Source organism: Canis lupus, chromosome 33, assembly GCF_048164855.1.
Source record: "Canis lupus baileyi chromosome 33, mCanLup2.hap1, whole genome shotgun sequence".
Taxonomy (NCBI): Eukaryota; Metazoa; Chordata; class Mammalia; order Carnivora; family Canidae; genus Canis; species Canis lupus.
Window position 1 is genome coordinate 26,300,511 of NC_132870.1, and position 14,340 is coordinate 26,314,850.

Below are 14,340 nucleotides of genomic sequence, written 5' to 3' on the forward strand. Positions count from 1 at the left end.
CCAATCTGGGTTTTAACAAGCCCTTCAGCTGCTTCTGATTCATGCACACCAACATTTGAGAACAATTGAGGTAAGTGGAAGGATTAAAGCATATGGATTGATTTCAAAACTTAAAGCCAAGAAAATCTGTTCTCAATTTTAAAGTGAATCTCTGGAACTTACTTTAATAAATTGTTTTTAATACATGGCTATATTAATTTTATCAACTATTACTGATTCCAGTTTTATTCAACAGTGATGGATCTCAATTTAAGTTTTTTTTTTTTTTAAGATTTTATTTATTCACAAGAGACACAGAGAGCGAGAAAGGCAGAGACACAGGCAGAGGGAGAAGCAGGCGCCATGCAGGGAGCCCGACGTGGGACTCGATCCTGGGACTCCAGGATCATACCCTGGGCTGAAGGTGATGCTAATCCACTGAGCCACCTGGGCTGCCCTCAATTTAAGTTTTAATGGATACAAATTAAATTTTTATTTCCAAACGAAGTTTTGCCATGTGTACCTTCTTGAAAAAGAGTCTGGTTTATGGAGGAAAGCCCTTAAACATGAGAATGATTTGTAATTAAGAACACATGAGGAGCTCCATACAGGAGCCTCAAAACCCCTTTAAATATGGTTGCGGGGGGGTGTCTGAGCAGGACTTTCTAGGCATGACTTGCCGTTTATTCACTGTTTACCTCCTTCATTTGCAATTTTTAATTTCTTAACTTCTTCTGAAATATCAATTCTAGTTCTCAAATGAAATGAGATTAATGTAGAAGAAATGAGATACAAAGGGCAACAGGAAGGAGACAAAAGCGAGGTGCTTGGGTGCCTCAGTCAGTTAAGTGTCCAACTTTTGATTTCGTCTCAGGTCATGATCTTCCAGTTGTGAGATCGAGCCCCACTTCGGGCTCTGTGCTGGGTATAGAACTTATTTGGGCTTCTCTCTCTCCCTCTCCCTCTGCATCCCCCCTTTAAAAAAAAAGAAGGGAAAAATTCCTCTAGAAGATGAGTCTTCAAGTTGGTTTCCCGATTGGCTGGACTGTGTGTACAGACAGTGTGCAAATATAGACCAGAGGGGAATTATTTCCTGACTAAAATATGCTAAACAGACCCTTTTATCCTATATAACTATACTAGATAATTATATCAAATGCCCTAAAGATGTTTTTAAATGAAAGAAGAATAATGTAGTATGAAATATCTTTGCAAAAGAAATGGCAAAAGATTGACAAAGCTGCTCTTGTCTATAATAGAATATACTTTCCTAAGTTGTAATGACTTAAATTTGCCCATTGCCTATATAAAATTTGAGGATGTGCAGTCATAGTAGGTATTAAACTTGACATAGAAATCATTATAGAGGGCAACTGCGATGGCTTAGCAGTTTAGCTCCTCCTTCCGCCCAGGGCGTGATCCTGGAGACCTGGGATCGAGTCCCACGTCAGGCTCCCTGCATGGAGCCTGCTTCTCCCTCTGCCTGTTTCTCTCTCTCTCTCTCTCTCTCTCTCTCTAATAAATAAATTTTAAAAATCTTTTTAAAAAAAGAAATCATTATAGAATATTTCCTTGAATTTCTTTCCATGCACCTTGAGAAACCTACCAGATCCTCAGTGACTTTGGACAATTAGTTTCTTTAATCATATCTCACACCATAGGATCCAAGTTCTGGATCAAGCTCAAAGAAAACCACATTAGGCTTCTAAGTCCACGATTATAGTTGAGCTAGTCTATCATAATTGCTGGAAACTGAAGGTTTGTGTACCCTCAGCATTCATATGTTAATCCCTAATACCCATCATCATGATATTAGGAGGTGGAGCCTTTAAAGAAGTGATTAGATCACAAGGTTAGGCTCTGGTGAATGGGATTAGTACCCTTATAAATTTTTTTTTTTTTTTTTTTTTTTTATGATAGTCACATAGAGAGAGAGAGGGAGGCAGAGACACAGGCAGAGGGAGAAGCAGGCTCCATGCACCGGGAGCCTGACGTGGGATTCGATCCCGGGTCTCCAGGATCGCGCCCTGGGCCAAAGGCAGGCGCCAAACCGCTGCGCCACCCAGGGATCCCGGATTAGTACCCTTATAAAAGAGACTCCAAATGTGAGGGCATTAAGAAGAGAGTCATCTATGAACCAGGACTCTGGCTTTCTTTCATCAGACACTGAATTTGCTGGTGCCTTGATCCTGGACTTACCAGCCTCCAGGACTCAAATAAATTTCTGTTGTTTAGAAGCATCCGGTCCATGGCATTCTGTTATAGCAGCCTGAATAACTAAGGCAATAATGGTTTGTGGGTGTTTTTTGTTGTTGTTGTTTTGTTTTTTGTTTGTTTTGCTGTTTTAAGTTTCTTAAATACGCAGGACAATTCTCTACCACCAGCCCACAAATCTCAGGAAAGAGTTCATGTAAAACTCCCAGCAGAATCAACTCTAACTCAGGGCACACATACTGGGGACTTCCAGGAATGATGGGTCAGATATCTTGTGCAAATTATTTAAACACACGATGGAGGAATGGACTCCCTTCAATTTGTTTTTTAAAAAATCCCCACTAAAGCAATCTCACAGCCAAACTTGTCACTTGAAGGGGGAGATTAACTTAAAATTATATGAAATGGTCTTTCCTGCTAACCTTTTCTTCTCCCTTGTGTGTTTCTGAAGCAGAAACAGTCACAATTCGATTTCAAGCTTAAAAAAAAAAATAAAATAAAAAGGTTCAACCTCATGGTCCTGGCATCGGACCCGGCTTATCCCGTCCCCCCGCAGGCATTTACCCGGGAGTATTGCCGTTAATGTGGCATGTCAGTAAATGGAGACTCTCAGAGTTAAGGGTTAATCAAAATAATTGAGGTGATAGCAGTTAACTCTCGGGAGAATCGGAGTCCTCATCAGAAGCTGGCTGTACATGAGAGGGGAAGAAGGAAAAAAAATGTTAAAGCCACGGCTCTTTGAGTAGAAACCTCCAGGTCCCAGCTGGCACACGGGCTCAATTAGCGGCTTTTAGCTTAGTGGAGAGTCAAGCCTCCCCAAGCCCACTGGTGCTCCAGGCATTTTATTGGCTCATTAAATAGAGGATTTTGCTTTTCAGGCCCAGCCAAATGTGATGTGCTATCCAAACAGAAAGTCTGATGAGAACGGCAATAGCTGCCACGAGTGCTTCCTTTCCCCTGCTCCGCGCTTCTCTTTTCTCCACCCACCTCCCCTACCCTTGATTAGCATCCCGGGATTCTTAGGAAAGTAAACAGCAAGAGGCTCTACCGCAGGTTCTGCAGATTCAGAAAGATGCGAACTTAGTCACTTAGTAGGTACGTTTTCAGCGTGGGTGTGAGATTGTCATTCAGGTATATTTCCTACCTCAAATGGCTCAGAGACCTAGAAGGTGAGGATGAGGAAGACAGACCCAGAGGACTTCGATGTTACTAAATAAATGTCACTTCAGTGAACTAAAATGTCTAAAAGTCAGAAATCATCCATGAACTCAAGAAAATGTTGGAAAGCTGCCTAACCAGAGCTGGAAAAGTTGAAAAAGAGGGTTTGCCTCAATTACTCATCCTAATTAAGGATAACTTCTCTAGATTAATCTCATATACAACAAAAGTTCGACTCATCTTTGAAGAGTGACCTGTTTGAAAGTCCAACCCGAGGCAGGTTGGACTTCCAATGCTAAAATAATAAGCCAATAGAATGAAAGTGGGGGAGCACTGAAGAGAAATGTGCTGAAATTTCTGGATGTGATCCCAGCACACCCTGGAGGTTCCTCCTTCCCTGCACTCTTCCAGATTTTTCCTTTCTCTTTTTGAAGTAAGCAGCTTAGAAAAACTGAAAAAAATCTATCTAAAAACAATCTGCCATGCCATTTGCCATGCACATAATCCTACTAGATTATTTTTTAAAATAATAAATATTAAAACCATCCAACAGATATAAATGAAGTTGTGGTAATATTGAATGCATTCATATGGTACTGCTGGCATTCCGAAGTAATGAAACACTTAACTGGTGACATCCTGAGAGCAATCTGGTCATATGTATTAAGAAGCAAAAATATGTTTATACCTTTCGGCTGAGGGAATCCCACCTAGAAGAATTTATCTGAAAATGAATAAATACATAGAAGAAAAAGTCATATACTGAAATCCATGTAAAAATCAATCAACCAACCAACCAACCAACCAACCAAAAAACTACTGAACTCTGACTCTGTGCTAAATACTTACCCCACAAAGATGAATGGGAAATTGTCTTCAGTTACAAACTTCAACCCCTTTACTCTCTAATAGGAGAAGACGGGGACATAAAAAATTGCCATATGATGAAAAAAAATTGCATCACCTGAGGCATGTTACAGGTATCGTAGTTAACACAGAGGAGGTAGGAGAAGAAATAAAGGGGGGGGCATTTATTCCACATATATTGTAAGTGCTGCGCTAGGTTCTGAGAATAAGTAAGCAAAACAGATAGTACATGCATTGGAGATGGCCACAGTAACCAGTGGTTCCAGATGCAAAGAGTGGCGTATGGCCCCCTGAGAATGAAGTGCCCTAGTATATTTTGGGGAACTGTATGCAGCATGGTATTTCTGGAGCACAGAGTCAAGGGGTAGGGGAAAGTGAGTGAAGAGAGAAGAGAGGGCAGGCTGTGGGGAACTCGTGTGCCAAGAAGAGTGCTGAGACTCCATTCACCCTGTACTTGACAGAGCATCACTGAAGGATTTGTAGAGGAATGACAAAGTCAGATCTGCATTTTTAAAGGCGGGTTTGTCACCAGTGTAAAAAATGAGCTGGGTCAGGGCGGGCATGGGAGTGAGACCAAGTGGGAGTTTGCTCTAACAGCCTAGATGAGAAATCACAGAAACTTGAACTAGATTAGTGCCAGAGGGAACAGAGGGAAGACCAATTCAAAGGACCCGGTACAACAGGCCTCGGCATTCACCAGGGATTGGTCCTTGTAAATCACCCATCTGATGACCATGGCAGTGCCTACAGAAGTACCTGGCTTTCTCCCAAATAACTTTCCATTTCCATTTAGAGCTTCCTATCCTGTGCCTGCCTAACTACTGTAAAGTAAATAATTTTTCATTTTTTATTAGATCTTGCTCTTCCACTTGAGTAGTCTTGCACCTAAGCAGGAATGCCCACTGAAATTCTTTCATAATGATAAAGTTGGTTATGGAGCTGGCCTGAAACACTGCCAAAATGACGTGCCACTAATTCATCTATCCAAGTGATTTTCTTTAGACTGTCTTCTCTTTTTCTCTTCATTCCTGTCATTAGCAATAAGTAGTTAATATTCAGTTTTAAATAGAACTAATATTTCATAAGAAGTCAAGGCTTGTTTTTGTCACTGTAAATGCTAGGACAAATAAGGAAACACAATGCTGAAGGCAGAATGGTTTTGGCAGACAGCTCAGAGCAGCGATTTGCTTCTGCATAGTAGCCTGAAACATCCTACATTAAATTTTGCCTCAGAATGTAATGCAATAATGCTTGTAACGCAGTTAGTATTAGTATCTGGTATAGAGGGAGCATTCCAGAAGTGTTAGCAATCCAATGTAATTCCGAGTCATATGACTAATTTTTTTCAATTAATGAATATGAACCCTCCACCTCAGGCCAAAAGGATTTTAACTACAATTTCAAAATGCATAAAAATATGTTTTTAAAAGGGTTACTCAGGTATCAAAAACCATATGCTAAAAACTATAGTATCCATAAAGATGCCCAATATCAACATTAAGTGAAAAAAGTGCAAGCTGCTGATGTACATATAGCATGATCTTCTCCGGGTAAAAAATATATAAAAATTTTGTCTTAGGGAAATATCAGCCTTTACAACTCTTTGCATTTTCAAAATAAAGTGATGGAAAACTTCACAATTGTCTTAGGGAAAATACTCATGTGTTATGTCCAGGATAACTAGGTTTGTATTGCCTGACGATGTTTTCGGAGTCTTTTGCTGTCCAATGGAAGCTCTCTCCCACTGAGAGTGGCTAAGGAGGTTGGAAAGTGACATTTCAGTGGCTGTTGAAGGGATTTTATGTTCACACGCTGTGAACACATGTATTCCCAGAGTGGTGTTTTTCTTTCTTATTTTTTAATCTTTTAAGAGTTCACATGTCTGTAAAATGTCACTTAATGCCACTGGGATTCATGCAAGTTGAAGCTTCTACCCTTGGTATAAAAATAGAGGTTATTACCTACCATGAAAAAATGTGAACGGGTCATCTGAGGGATTCCCTTCCAGAGGGAAAGTAGCACATTATTGCTAATCTGTAAGAGCCAAGACTGAAACTTCCTCCAGTAGGATAGAGATGATGTGGGGCAAGAATTCTTTGAAATGTGAATGAACAGGAGCACCTAGGTAGCTCAGCAGTTGAGCCTCTGTCTTCAGCTCAGGTAGGGATCCTGAGGTCCCCGGATCAAGTCCTGCATCAGGCTCTCCACAGGGAGCCCGCTTCTCCCTCTGCCTATGTCTCTGCTGCTCTCTCTGTGTCTCTCATGAATAAATAGACTCAGGCCCTATCCCAGACCAACTAGATCAGAATCTGCATTTTATCAAGGTCTCCAGGGAACTTGTAAGCGCATCAGAGTTTGAGGATAGCGAAGCTTGAATCAGTAGTTTGTTGGGCCACTGTCATTAACATTTTTTTAATGAAAAAAAAAATACTTGGTACATTTATTTTTCTAGAAATTCTCTATAGTTTACATGACTACAATATGGCTATTCTAACTTATTTGGATAGATATACCTCTGATGCTGCCACTTTTCTTACAGAAAATTCATTTATATGTACTTTTAAATTTTATTTACTTACTTGAGAGAAACACAGAGCACGAGCAGGGAACAATGGCAGATGGAGAAGCAGACACTTTGCTGAGAAGGGAGCCAGATGCAGGGCTCCATCCCAGGACCCCAGAATCATGACCTGAGTGGAAGGCAGATGCTCAACTGACTGAGCCACTCAGGCGCTCCCTCATTTGTATTTTTTTGAATGACTCACTTTTAGGAAACTAACCAATTTCTTAATTAAGAAATTACTCTAGTTGGTGGACTTTAAAAGAGCCCAAGAATAGTGCAAGCCACAAAGTCACAGGTTTACTGAGAGGTAGAACTGGCCTGAGTGAAACTAAACACAGAGACAAATAGAAGAGGAATCGCTAAGAGTAACTCCCAGGTTTCTGGCTTAGGCATGCGAATGGACACTGAAACCCATTCGTGAATGGAGGTATATGATTTGGAAAGAAACATCATGAGTTCAATTTTGGGACATGCCAACCTCTGTGGATTTTCCAACTGGAGATACCTAACGGGCAGTGAGACACACAGGTCAGGCTTGGGAAAGAAGTTTGAGTTGACAAGATAGTGGCCACTGATATAAGGCCCAGAACAGGCCACTTGAGCATCAGGATTAAGGTCTGGTTCCTTCTCTCCATCTGTCCTTATCCTAGCCATTTAATAACAAGAGCACCTCTGATGTTCTCCACAATGTCCATACAATACTGAACATGTAAGCGAGATGTGATGTGCCCACCATGAAACCGTATCTTTACTCCCTAGCAGTGGAGGGCCTGCTAAGTCCAGTCTAACAAGGCCATTTGGGCAGTTTCAGGAAGTCTGCACTGGAGTGGATTGGGTCCAGGCAGGGCAAATATAGTTTCCTAATATTATCCCAAACCAGGTTGAAGATTGGACCTCTCCCTCAGGTTCTCCAGCCTAAACCAGAGGTAACCATAATCATTTCACTGACATGTGTGAAGTGTGTGTTTCCTCTCATACCTCATGTGTCCTGGTTTTCTATGAGATGTCTTCTAACAATTGCATTGGCACACTTGCTTCTAAAATAAATATTGACCTTAGACTAAAGTAGAACTTAACCCTGAAGGGTAAATTCTGGAAAGCTGCAAGTAAGAAAAGAAGGAAATGTGTTAGGTAATGTCTCCCACTATGAAATCACTAAAAAATCTTTCAGAGAAAAGTTAACTTTTCGCCATCCTTTATATTTCTTGGTTGTTCAAACCTGACAGTCCAACAAGTGAAGGTATTTCTTTCATTGGCACAATAATACATTCAAATTATCTCAAAGAGAAACGATTCAGTGTGTTTGGGTTTTTGAATTTTTTGAAGTTACCTACTATGCAGTATCAATTATAGAGCACGTGTTTATTCGGATAATTTTTCTTTTATAGACAGCACCCACCTAGAAAACCCAACTGCTGCAGGTGTGAGAGAAAAAGTGCATTCATACCTATTTCATAATGTCTCTTTAATGAAAGGGGATATTTAAATTCTAAAAATAGACAACCAATTCAAGCAGGAATGAAACGGCACATCTTGGATAGTAGTTTGTGTTTCAGCTGAGCTTGGCTTTTGGGGGGACTGACTGCTTCTTTCTGCTTGGGGAATACTTTCTCACAGACCAAGAAGAGGGGCTCAGAAAGGATAAATACTACTTCAATGGAGCTTTCAATTGAACCCTATGTCTTGCTTCTGGTACTCTATAATTTCATCAAAATCAATGAAAGGGATCCCTGGGTGGCGCAGCGGTTTGGTGCCTGCCTTTGGCCCAGGGCGTGATCCTGGAGACCTGGGATCGAATCCCACGTCGGGCTCCCGGTGCATGGAGCCTGCTTCTCCCTCTGCCTGTGTCTCTGCCTCTCTCTCTCTCTCTCTGTGACTATCATAAATAAATAAAAATTTTAAAAAAATCAATGAAAGAAGAGAGAGTCATGTCAGAAAAAAAGTTAGTCAATAGCTATATGCCTTTTATATAAACTCAAGGAAAATGTCCAAATAATTTAGTCATTTTGCTAGCTAGCTTTAAAAAAAAAGATATTATTTATTTATTCATGCGAGACACACAGAGAGGCAGAGACACAGACAGAGGGAGAAGCAGGCTTCCTGCAGGGAGCCCGTGGCAGGACTCAATCCCAGGACCCTGGGATCATGACTTGAGCCAAAGGCAGATGCTCAACCACTGGACCACCCAAATGTCCCTGCTAGCTAGATTTTCAAACAGCCATCTACTCACAGTAAATATCTATGGAAAGCTCCAAAGGGACTGCAGAGATGGAAGGCAGGACGGGAGTGTTCACCAGCTGGGCAGAACTTGATCACAGTAACATGAGCTGCTGAGGTAGGTCCTTTTCATAGTGGCCACTTCAGTCACGAAAGAAATTATTCAGAGACATGAGATGATAATGTTTCTGTGAGCTTCCTTCTCTGATGATAAGTGCAAGAAAATACAATTTCAAAAGATTCAGTGGATGAGATTTAATGGCCCTTGTCTATCAGCTGTATTATTTCACAGTCTCCCATTTCTTGAGCTGCATGCCAGGCCCTATTCCTCACGTACATTATCTCACTTGATGCTCAACAAGTCAAGTTTCAGTTATAGAGAAACCTATCCTTTTCTATTTGCTCCCACACCTTTACTGTTAACATTCCATGAAGGGGTTGACCTTCATATGACAAGATCCTTATCTACCAGGTCACAGTTGACTTCAGACCTGACATTAGGTAAACTGTGCCAGTGAAATTCGTTCTGGTAAGAATTTGTAGTTGTATATAGATCACCAAGTTGGTCTGTGTTAAACGTTATAACCAATAAATGTTCTACTGGAGAGGCCATGTTGGATCCATTTTCAAGTCTTTGGAGAGAATGAAGAATGATACAAAGACCATTTGGCCTTAATTGACTCAGAAGTCACATCAGTGCCAGACTGTATTTCAGTTCCCAGATTCATTTGTTTATGAGGCCCACTACACTTCCTGTCCTTAGGGGTTCGTAAGACACCCATATCCTTACAATTATTTCTCCTTTCTTCTTAAACTATCTTGAGTAGATTTCATTCAATACTACACAGTGATCTCAAAGAGAGTATTCATACCCCCACTCTACTGATGAGGAAAGAGACTCAGAGAGTTGAAGCACATTGCCCACGATCATGCAGATAGTAACAAGTAGAATTTAAGCCCAAATCTATATGACTCCTAAGTCTGAGCTTTTCACCACTAGATTAATTTAGACCTCAAAATTTCAGCATACATCGAGGACTGCTACAGCCATCTGCGTCTACTCAACTAGAGCCTTTGTGATTTTCAGAAGTCACTGCTGTGTCTTCTTGAAGTTTAATATGCAAAACGAATGTTCATTGGAAACAGACAGGCATAGAATGTCCATATTTTTATCTACATCATTACGTGGAGGGAAGTGAAACTTCCTGCTTTCTAGCTGAGTTGGCCTTCTTTCAAGGACTCCAATTCTAATTGCTTTTGCAGAACATGTATACCTCCAGTAAGTTAGACCCATCTCCTTCTATAAACAAATTTCATTTTCTTCTGATCAATTTTCTATGCACAATTTATCATCACCAGACCATCGTTATTGTTTATCTTCATGGACTGTTTCCCAGAAGAAATTGACGTGTATTTATTTTTTTCTCTTTGTAACTAGCTGCAAACCCAGTACTCCTGTAACTTCTGAGCAGCCCAGTTTTAGAATTTAGCTATTAGCCCTCCTTTATGGAGAAAGAAAGCTCACTTAAGTGATCCTATTACCCCTTCTGAGCTCTCTTGGCTCTTATCCTAGGATGTGAGGCCTCACCAATCCATCACCCCATATAACTGCTTGGCTCAAAGAATCTGGATTTGGGCCACTCTGATTCAGTGATTATGTGCATGGTTTAGGTTAAGATGTTTTTATTGTAGTTCAAGCAAAAAACCATCACTTGCTGTAAATCCATCAACTTTGGTTACTTTAAATTTGCTATACTCATAATACTATAACATCAACAAGAATTTTTAAAAAATTATCTAGATGCCCACCACTCTAATAATCACCTTCCTCAGTTTGGCTACTTTCTTTTGTGTCCTGCTTGTATAAATGTATACATTTTCCCCACTTTTAACCATAACAGATGCTGCTTTGTATTTATGTTCCCTTCACCAAATTTGTCAGGAAGCACTTTTCTGTAGTGCTAATTTTTAAAATTGTCATTTGAGTGGCCACATCCACCAATGTTAGATGTTAAACTCCTCATGTTTCCAGTGACTTCTTTAAACAATTTTATATATGGTAACTACCTGGCCTTTAGGTAGCAAGCTCATCGTCATCCCCCTTACTCTCAGGATTGACAGGCATTTGCCATACACAAGCGAAGGCCAAACTGGCAACAGGAGAGTTAATCCCAGGATAATAATCAGTTAATCATTTGCCTGGTAGGGGGTAAATATGGGTCTATCACTTTCTTGGAAGTAATCTTGGCAGAAGATTTTGAGAGTTTCCTTTGTAATTAATTTAGGGCCGAAAAACAACAGAAAAAGAATCTGGGGATAATGGCAATGGTGCCTTTTATCCTAAGGACGATGCAGTTCAGGAGGGGATATGCAGTTCTAATTGAAACTCACGTTTTCTATGAGCACTTGAAGTTACATGCCTCAATCTTCTGTCCAAATAGGTCTCGATACGTTACAGAGAAATTGAGGATGCAGTTTTCTACCTTCTGATCACGGCTGAAGCTCAGAAGGACTTGAGGTGCCTCTTTTTTTTTTTTTTTTTAGATTTTATTTATTTATTCATAAAGACAGAGAGAGGCGCAGAGACACAGGCAGAGGGAGAAGCAGGCTCCATGCAGGGAGCCCGATGTGGGACTCGATCCAGGGTCCCCAGGATCACGCCCTGGGCTATAGGCGGCACCAAACCGCTGTGCCACCGGGGCTGCCCTTGAGGTGCCTCTAGTACTATTAGTGGACATCTTTGAGTTTTTCTCATCCAGAGCCTCAGTCAGTGCTTCTAGAAGGCCTGTGTGACTCTTTTGGCTAGTAGAAGACACAGTGATTTAGGCCTGCAGAAATGTAAATCTGGGCAAGAATAAAACTACTATTTATCCTAAAACACACACACACACAAACACTTTTCAGAACAAATCAGTTCATCTCCTTATCAAATACAAATACATGGAACCACACAATAACAACAACAAAAGGGAGCACAGGGAGTAAGGAGTATCCTATGTTTCTTAATGTGTGTTTTGCCGACCCTCAGTTTTACTTTCCATAAGGCGTTTCACCCTTATTTACATCAAGTCTGGTGTTTAAAAAGCTAGACAATTTGCTACTTTGTTACTTGGTTGCCATCAACTACAACGTACTCAATTCACTTGTTCGGAGTCTTTTTCCACCCTCAGAGAAGCCTATCTCCCATCAGCTCCATTCTTCTGGGCCACACTTCAATCTGACTAGGGTCACTCCTTTGCCCGAAGGTCTGCATGCTAGCCTTCCTGGAGCTGCCTGAAATACCCCCTTCTATCTTTTGTAGTGGCCACGATGATGTTCCTTCCAGCTGTTTCTAAGCTGGTTCCTAAACTCAACACTGACTCAGCCCAGATCAGTAAACTCACCATTAAAAGATCAGACTATTTGAGCCATAACCAATGTAGATTTAATGCAGTCAATCCCTTGCCCAACAATTCTAAATTAAACACAGACACTGAACATGTGTGTTCTTAAGAACTAAAGGAGGAAACACCATTTGCCAAGTTCCAAAAAGTTTTAAAAAGAGATTTCATTACAGGTAATCTGTGGAGGATGGTAGGTATCTTTAAAATTACCGGTGGTAATGCCAAAAAAGAGAAGCTAATCTTAACTAAAAGCTTTTTTTTAATTAAAAGCTTTAATTAAAATTAAAAACTAAGTTCAGTGGGCTTTCCTTCGATCTCATTCTCACTGGCCACTCCAGTATTTGAGTGGGCTAGCCACCTGTCCCTCCAGTCTCACCTCAATTCCCATGCCCCCACCCCTGCCCCAGCTTGATTTTCCATTCATTCTCATTCTCACTGCACCTTCTCTGTTCCCTTCCAGGTACTTCCTATTCCTTCAGGGAGTCCATTCACTCCAAACACCCGCAATTATCACCTACACATGGCTTCTTGGTATTAGTTGGGAATTTGCAAGTAATAACAACCAAACTTGAACCAGCATAAAAATTTAAAAGATACTTAATTAAAAGTATCCTAGACAAGAAAGAAGTTGAACCTTAGCAAAGCCTCAGATCAGGGACTCAAAACATGTAGCCTTTCTTACCTATTTTTCTTTCTTTTTCAGTATGTCAGTTTCATTTTCCTTTGTGCAGAGTTTATATCTGTTTTGATACAAAGAACGAGTAGACTGGGCTGTAATGTCTTGGTCACAACTCCAAATCTCTAAAAACAGATATTGAGGGATCCCTGGGTGGTGCAGCGGTTTGGCGCCTGCCTTTGGCCCAGGGCGCGATCCTGGAGACCTGGGATCGAATCCCACATCGGGCTCCCTGCATGGAGCCTGCTTCTCCCTCTGCCTGTGTCTCTGCCCCTCTCTCTCTCTCTCTCTGTGACCATCATAAATAAATAAAAATTAAAAAAAAAAAAGATATTGATTGGCTCAGCTTGGGGATGGGTCTTGAATAAATCCATTTTAACTGGGAGTACTATCATGGGAAAGGGTCAGGTGCTCATCTTGGATGGATCAACTATGAGCTGTCATAAGAACATGGTATCTCCAGTTGTCACCTACTGACTTAACCTTTTACCTGAACACATAAAGATACTGTCACATGCTAACACTTCAAATTTCACAAGCCTGACACTAACCTTATAATTTCTCACCTAAATAATATGTCACCCTACCCCACCTGGTGTGGTACTGGTACTGTTACTCTTCATCAGTGAATAGTACCAGCATTCTTCCCACATCCCTGACCAAAGCCTTGAATCACTCTCTCATCTCTCTCTCTCTCCTCTCTGATGCAAACATCAGTTTATATACAGTAATATTTAGTGGACATTCACTGTGTGTCACTAAATGGTCTATACATTATTGCCCTTAATTCTCAAAACAAACCCACAAAGTAGATACTGTTGGTAAAGTCATTTTCCAGTTAAAGGAGACAGAGGCCTGAAAAAATTAAGCAACCTGCCCAAGGTCACACAGCTACTAAGTAATGGTGCTAACAAGCAAATTTATTTTGACTGCAGAACCAAAGCTCTTAACAATCATGCCATATCTTATTGCTTCTGAAACACGCTTGTTATTTAATTTTCTGATATATCCTACAAATTCCTCTCCAATCACCTTGTATATCCATCCAAATAGCCTTGGCATTGCCATTCCCCTATAGCCACTAAGAATTGTGAAACTCTCCTAGGAACCTGGAGTTAGGTATGACACCCAGACCTTCAGTGGTCACAGTGTTATACTCCTTGACACATGTGGGTTAAAATCTCTAATAGTATTTTAAAGTTTGGGTTTTTTTGTTTGTTTGTTTTAAAGCAGTTAAATGTATTAGCTTGTTCTATCTTCCCTTTGAACGATTCATCCCTCTG

At 40.7% G+C, this 14,340-nt stretch overlaps 1 long non-coding RNA gene across 2 annotated transcripts in view; it reads right to left on the reverse strand.

The window, feature by feature from the left end:
* Nucleotides 1-14,340, reverse strand: part of LOC140623660 (uncharacterized) — a 78,144-nt gene that overhangs the window by 63,256 nt on the left and 548 nt on the right. Inside the window, exons 2-4 of one of the 2 annotated variants that reach the window (XR_012023203.1) lie at nucleotides 13,064-13,121; nucleotides 9,012-9,202; nucleotides 4,040-4,075 (exon numbers count right to left, since the gene is read on the reverse strand). This is a non-coding gene — a long non-coding RNA (uncharacterized lncRNA). The remainder of the gene's footprint in view (nucleotides 1-4,039; nucleotides 4,076-9,011; nucleotides 9,203-13,063; nucleotides 13,122-14,340) is intronic. The other variant, XR_012023202.1, reaches the window with a different exon arrangement.